Genomic DNA, 7955 nt, shown 5'->3' on the forward strand with positions numbered 1-7955 from the left:
CATGTTTATAAGAAGGGGAAAACAAAGTTTTTTATTAGGGTGTTTGACAAGAGTTGACTCTTGCTCCTACGTATCTCCCGGTGCGATGGAGAATTCAAAACTACATAGTTCTTGTATAAAAAATTATATGTTGATTCATTTTAAATAAAATTGTATAAAAACTACATAGAACGCAAAAGCGTAAAAAGTTCATTGATTGAAACGAAAAAGGCATTCGCTCGTGTTGGGGCGGAAAATAAAAGTTTGTTAGTTATTGTTGTTTTTAGGAGGAAGACGAATATTCGAGCCTAAACAAGACGCGCGTTTGGCGTTCGTTTATTTGAGGATAAAACATCCAGTTTATTTGAGGATAAAAGGATGCATCCATTTGGTTTATTAGAAAAAGTGACGATAAAAGGCATTAGAGACAAAATTGATGTACATATAATTGCTCCCTTAAAATCTAGTTTATTCTTCATTTTGATTATTGATTTCTTAAAAAAAAGCAAGAAAAACTAAGGTAAATGAAACAATACTCGAGATGAAAAACGAAGAATTCGAGCTTAAACAAGACGTGTTTCTCGCGTTTGAAAACTTCAAGAGCAAAGGGATGTACATATGCTCTATCTTTTATTCCAAGTTTCAAAATTACTAAAAATGTGTAACCCTACTTTTTGCTAAAGGTCGTGAATAAATGATAAGAGACGCGAGTTAACTATGAAAAGTGTGAGTTTTAAATTGGTAAGGTTGAATCAGGATTCGAAAATTAATTTTAGCATATCTTATACACACATAAATAAAGAAGAAAATAATACTGAAAATCTCCATTAATTTACAAATATGACATTTTTTTAAGACATCATAAATAAATAAAAGATCAATCAATATTATTTTCTTAGAATCTTTTATTAACTTGATGATTAAATTTAAGAATTATAAGTTAAAAAAATAATAACCAGAATTTATCTACATAGGAACGTGAAAAAAAGTAAAGTGATATGTTAAATGGTGCAAAAAAATTAAAGTTGAGATGTATGTAGATTCTAGTCACCAGACCTTGGCCAAATATTAAAATCAAACCCAACACACAATAATCGTCCAACCTAGATTACTAATAAAAATTAGAAGGAAAAAAAAGTAAAATGGAAAAATAAATAATGATGGAAAAAGGAAAAGTTTACCTCGTACCCTACCTTTGTTCTTATATCCCTACATTGTATAAAAAATATCAACTTTATTCTTGTCTATTTTAAACTAATTTACCATTTAAAAAAATATTTTTAACCATTATTTTGGGTTCTAGAAAACATTGCAAAAGACTTTCAATAGTCGATTTTTTAACATTTTTTTACTTTTATTTTGTATACCGGAAGACTTTGCAAAAGAGTTACGGTAGTCAATTTTTAACATTAACTTTTATTTTATGCACCAGAAGACTTTGCAAAAGAGTTTTGATAGTCAATTTTTAACATTTATTTACTTTTATTTTGTGTACCGGAAGACTTTAGAAAAGAGTTTTGCTAATCAATTTTTAACATTAACTTTTATTTTGTGTACCAGAATACTTTGTCAAAGAGTTCTGATAGTCAGCTTTTTAAATATTTTTTAATTTTTATTTTGTGTATCATAAGACTTTGCAAAAGAGTTCCGCTAGTAGTTTTTTAAATATTTTTTAACTTTTATTTTGTGTAATAGAAGACTTTACAAAAGAGTTCCGGTTGTCAATTTTTTAAAATATTTTTTAACTTTTATTTTGTATACCGGAAGACTTTGTAAAAGAGTTTCGGTAGTCAATTTTTAACATTAGTTGTTTTGTGTATGGGAAAAATTTGGAAAAGAGTTCCGGTAGTCAGTTCTTTTTAACATTTTTAGCTTTATTTTGTGTACCAGAAGACTTTGTAAAAAAGTTTCGATAGTTAGCTTTTTTTAACAATTTTAGCTTTTAATAAATTATTTATATAAGGGTATTTTGGTCCAAAAAAATATAATGTAGGGGTAGCGGAATAAATGATGGGGTATGAGGTAATTTTTTTTGGAAAGAGATGAAAGTGTTACTTTTCAAAAATTAAAATTAAGTGAAAACATGAAAATTCTATCCAAATAACTACCTTCCCCAACTTTAATTCCAAACTAACCATCTTTGCCTCATTATTTCCATTCTACCCATCTTTCAAACAAAAAAAAATCTACCCTTGTTAGGATACTTCACTCCTAATTGCGCCTCCATGTAACAAGGTAAACGAGGCTTTCCTTCAATTGGAGCCTCTTCATAATAGTGAAAGGGAGCTTTGATCCTGTTGGCATCTCCTCCCTTATTTTGAATAGGGGGCACCAATTAAAAAAAAGTCACAATTGTATCATTTTTTAATTATTAATTTATTTGTATTAATAATAAATGTATATATAAATTAAAATTAATAATTATATTATGTATATAACAAAAATAAAATAATTAAATATTATTTAAATATAATAAAGTTTGTATTACATGTGGGAATAACCTTGTACATTAATTTCTAAACCCGATCAAATTAAGTGGTCGCCAGTTCCACATCATCGAGATTTTATATATTTTACAGCTCTTTGTTGATCCACCTGAGGTGTTTCATAATAAACCTTTGTGGATTGTGTTGGAATTTGAAGAACCTCACATATGTACGTCTATGTTGATGAACTCAAATTAATGAAGTCGTCTAGATTGAGCTGGGTGCCCATGCCTTCATAGTTTTGTTGTGTTGATTATGTTGATGATGTACTGGTCGGAAAGTAGCCGGGTTGGTTGAACTATGACATTTATGTGAATGTTTGGGTGGGTAATAATTGATGTGGTGTTTGGTAGTTCATGTTAAATTGTTCTGTATATTGGTAAGAGTATATGGGTTGGTTCGTTGTGTTTGCTGGTATTGTTACTATTAAAAATTTTGTAGTTATTGTTGGAATTGTGTTTGTGTAGGTGACATGTATTACTGGTAATTATGTTGGGATGGATTTTGAGTGTAAATGTGTTAGATTGAAAGTTGGGTGTTTGATGATGAATCTTGTTGGAGTGAATCAACCAAATATATAGGATCAAATAAGAAACTAGTCAAAACTGATCTATACCAATTCATGTATTCGATAGTTGGTTTAGAGTCGATTGGAAGTATAATGTTGGTTAGGACTAAATAACGGAGGCGTTTCCATTTATGACACTTAGCTTTTGCATATAATATGCAATCGTCGTACTCCTAGTGGTCCAAGACTTTACTATTGTGGACTTGAGAAAAGCACCTCAAAGGACTCCGAATTTCTTGAAGCATGCCAAATTGAAGTTTCACTCGATCACTATGGTACATCTCCACATTAGTAAACATAATAGTCAGTGTTTTTGCACTCCAAACGGCAACATGTTGTTGATTCACTTCATACATACCTTCTAAATCCAGATATGGTCTCCAAATAAATTATTGTAGAAAAAAATAGCTTAGTATATGTTAATAATAAAAATAAATTATTTTAAAATAAATAGGTTAGTGATAATACATCGTCTAGTCCCAAGCGATTCGATAGATTTCTGTATTGCGTGATGTTGTAATGGGGACAATTATCGTAGTTCATCCCGCGTGCAAACCATCTAAAAATATTAAAAATAAATATTTGGTGTTAATAGTTTAAATTAAGTAAAAGGATATTTCTCTAATGTTATAGGATTACTTGCATGGAAATAAAAATTTACGGTAGTTGATCGACGCTAGGTTGACCATTCTCGACAAACCCATGATTGAAGTAAAACTATGCATCCAATAAAAGTAGATGTGATTTTGTGATCAATGTTACAGAAAGATCTATAGATCCACAATAAACAAGCGAACCCCAAACTATGTTTTCCTATTTTATCTATAGTCTCTAACAAAGTTAAAGACATAATATGTATACAAGAACTAGAAGTATTCATAAATAAAAATAAACCTATTATTCTTCGATTAATTTTTATTACTGAGTAATTACCTTTGAGCCACTTCATTTTAATTTTTTGTCCCCTCATATCGGTTAATGTTAAGCCTTTACCCAAAATTTGCTATGATATATTTTCATCAATATCTGTGGGACCATTTTATCACCTTACCGTTAATTGGTAAACCCAACAACTTTTATACGTTCTCTAGTGTGACAGTACATTCAACAGTCAGAAGATGGATTGTGTGTGTGTCTTAAGTCTCCACTTTTATTAAAGAGTAAGAATAAACTTTGTATCAACGACATATGTCTTAAATTTGATGAGATGGCCAAATTCAGCACGCTCCAAATATGGTTCAATTAATTCGTCATGTGCAACATAACCATGGACATGAGTGCAAAAACTGCGAGGATTCTAACAAAAATAAGTATTAAGATACAAATAAGTATTTATGGTAAATTATAATGAGCAAACTAATGGAAATTGCACAAGACAAAAATAATATCTTCCCAATTACCTTTGCTTTAGTTGAAGGTGAGACTGGTGGCGATTGAAGTTTCTTTCTAAAAAATCTCAGAACACACGTCGATCTATAACCCAATATATGCTTGATTTTAGATAGACATGCATCTATTGAGAGCTCTTATAATAATCCTGCTAATGGTTGGCAAAATCCTTCTTATGTGGATGTATACTTCATAAGACACATTGCACAACATTTCATGAGGGAAATCAAATGCATAAATCTTCGAAAAAAGTTGCGAATGCAAGTTATGGTTCAAACGAACCATCATTAATGTACTACCACAAGTTATGGAATCCATGAATGACGTCTTTAAGGGAACTAGAAACCTACTCATTAATGTGTTAGTGAGAGAAACCTATTATAGGTTGGGATCAATATTCGCTACCAGAGGTAAAAAATGGAGTGCGGTGTTAGAATTAGGAAAATTATTCAGTGAAAACTGGATGAAATTTTTTAAGGAGGAAACTATTAAAGCGATCTCACATCACGTCACAGGATTTAATTGTCATGATTATAACTTCCTTGTTGATGATGCAGAGGATCACAATGAGGACTGACTAATGAGATAATACCTGGTGGAAATTCATAAATATTGGTGCGATTGCGGAGAGTTTCAAACCTTCCGTATGCCTTGTTTCCATGTCATTGCGGCATGTTATGGTGTTCGTCAAGACCCATCCTTGCAACTATCAGATGTTTACAAGGTCATAAACTTATTAAATATATACAATAATGGCTTTCCAGTGGTAGCTAGTGAAGACTGTTTGCCTACATATCAATGAGACACAATTTACCACAATGAAAATATGAGAAGGAACAAAAAAGGTCGCAACAAAAGAACATAAATTATAACCAAAATGGATACAATTTATAAAATGGAAATATTGTGTGAAATATGTCGTCTTCCCGGTCACACACGAAAATGTTGTCCCAATGTTGGAACAAGTTCTAGATAAGATTTAATGATGTCGTTAGAACTTTTGTAACCTTTAAAGTTAATATGGATAACAACTTTACGTTACAAGACAACAAACAACAATGCGTCAAAAACAATAACACAAACTATAAATAAAAAAACAATTAACATTGCAAAATAACTAAGAGATTACAACAATCAAAACAATATCATCGTTGCGGGCATCATATCCCTAATATCGTTGTCATCTTTAATTCGCACCCACATACGTTGCATAAAATTATTGTGATCTTCAATTGAGATGTATGAAACAAGCCTTTTAGTACTTCTAACTCTTTCCTTATCTTTAATTTATCAGTCTAACCAACAATTCAAAATCCTTTCTAGTTACTCTAAACTTTGGATGTTCCAAAAAAGCATCTTTATTGGGGACTTGGTTCTCGAAAAAATAACATGACCATATGTTCTAATATACATGATGGAATAAATGAATAAAAGATTGTAAGAATAAAATGAGAAAAAGTGTGAAGAAATCCGCAGAATGACCACCTCTATTTATACAAAAAAAAATCTACTTTTAAAATAACATTAAAATTTACAATATTATATTAATATATATTAAAAATTAAATAAATAAATTAACAAAGGGGAGATTTCCTTCTATTGGCTTTACCTAATAAAATCCATAAGGGGGCTTTCTTTCAATTGGTGCCCCTTATAAATTCAAAAGGGGGTTTTATTTCAATTGGCGCCCCCTTATAGCTATCTATGCAAGCTTTATTTTTAGTGGCTCTCCCTTTCATTCTTGTATCTAGGCGCCAAATCGTTTAAAGTCCCTTGTACGACTAGATTATTTTTGTTTGAAAGATGGGTAGAATGAGAATAATAAGGGTAAATGGTTAATTTGCAATTAAAGTTGGGGAATATGGTTATTTGGGTAAAAACTTATGAAAGCATTCTTCATTTAGAAAAACAAATCTTATTCCTTTCTCAAACAATAAAACATAATAAACACAAAATAAAAACTTCAACTCTCATTCAAACCAAATACAAACAAAAGTTAATAATGGAGGCAAGGAAAAGGAAAGACCACCGACCTTGGATCTGATTAGCAAATGGGGTGTGATGGCAACCGGAGACAAGTGCAGTGGGTGGCGATTTCGCGTTTATGGCAGGAGTTTTTTTTTCCAACGACCTGATTCCTCCTCTCTCTTATTCTTCTTCTTATTATTATTCTTATTCATCTTACTTTGCGGTTTTTTGTTATATTAAGTTGTTGGAATGATGGTAAGTTGTTGTATGTGATTATTGTTGCTTGATGTGTTGTTTGTCATATTTGAAGATAATGATAGTGAGAGAGAGAGAATCATCAGGGTCAGAAGTTTATAAAAGCACTTACCAAGATCAATCTTGGGGGCTAGCTCATTCTTCACCAAGTTCGGAATCTCATTTTCTGCCCCATTCTCGACATCCAGTTCATAGCTCTGCACAAATCTCAAGTTCTCTGCAAGCTCTCTCTTCACTAAGCTCATCTAGCTCAAGTTCTGCATAACTTCTCAGCCTCCTCCACCAAACTCCATCCTCTGCATCAGGTTCATAGAACTCTGCATCACACGCACACAATAAAGTCATGCCTCCATTACATCTCACTCGAAGAAATGTGCCAAGAACACAGCAACAACAAGAGATCTCACGAGGAAGAAAGAGAAGTATACCGAGAAGAAGCGGGATACCTGTTTCGCCACTACGTCGTGATCTGAATCTGGTAAGTTCCTCACCATCTTCTTATGTCATTTTCTTAATTTCGCTGCTGCGCATTTGAAGTTGGTTCAAATTCGGAGTTTGAACATCTAACACGATTGTTGGAGGTGTCTTAAAATCCACGATTATTCGTTTCGTTCGCATCGGTTTCATGTCAGTTTCTTCCTTCAGAAGATTTCTTGGACGCACGCTTATTCCGAATACGAAATGGTTCATAGCTGCGTACGTTTTAGTCCACAAGATCGGGGAAGACGATACAGGTGGAAGAAGCGGCAAAGTTGAAGCGTATTCGCGTATGGAGCTTCATCCTGAGTTCAGTAGAGTTCGCAGCGTTCAGCTTAGGCCTAAGGGCCCAAGATTGCCCTCTTCACTACCCCTTTCGGATTCCCACCCCCTACAACTGGAAATGATGAGTGGGCCTCTGCTTTGAGGCCCATTCCGAATTCAATGTGCATCCTCTATAGGCTTTGCTTCATGGGTCGTTTAGTTTGTTTGGGCCTTGTTGATTTGGACCCAGTTTTCAGTTTTGCTTTTGCATTTTAATTGTCAGTAACTTAGGAAAATTAGGATTAGTTTTATTAATCCATATTAATCAACATAATTAGGTTAATTAGTTTTCAAGGTCAATTAGTAGCTCTAGATATTAGCTTAGTCTCTTTATTGAAATTTTTAGATTTTAATTAGAACTTAAGTTGGAAATTAATTAGGTTAATTAGATTTTAGGTGATTTTAGAATCTAGTAAAGGAAAATAGGATCTAGAGTTCGACCCATTTTAGGCTATAGTTAGATTTTAACTAGGATTTAATTTGTGCTCTTAATTGATATATCTTGTGAA

The 7955-nt window shown here is 32.3% G+C and overlaps 1 long non-coding RNA gene across 1 annotated transcript; it reads right to left on the bottom strand.

Annotated features, from left to right (window-relative positions):
• Positions 1–3999: 3999 nt before the first annotated feature.
• LOC127127420 (uncharacterized) lies at positions 4000–7527 on the bottom strand. The gene is made up of 3 exons (XR_007805342.1): positions 7092–7527; positions 6456–6962; positions 4000–5128 (listed from the first exon to the last, which is right to left on the bottom strand). It is a non-coding gene; the product is annotated as an uncharacterized LOC127127420 (long non-coding RNA).
• Between the last annotated feature and the right edge of the window lie 428 nt (positions 7528–7955).

The sequence above is a fragment of the Lathyrus oleraceus genome, chromosome 3 (assembly GCF_024323335.1).
Source record: "Lathyrus oleraceus cultivar Zhongwan6 chromosome 3, CAAS_Psat_ZW6_1.0, whole genome shotgun sequence".
Lineage (NCBI taxonomy): Eukaryota > Viridiplantae > Streptophyta > Magnoliopsida > Fabales > Fabaceae > Lathyrus > Lathyrus oleraceus.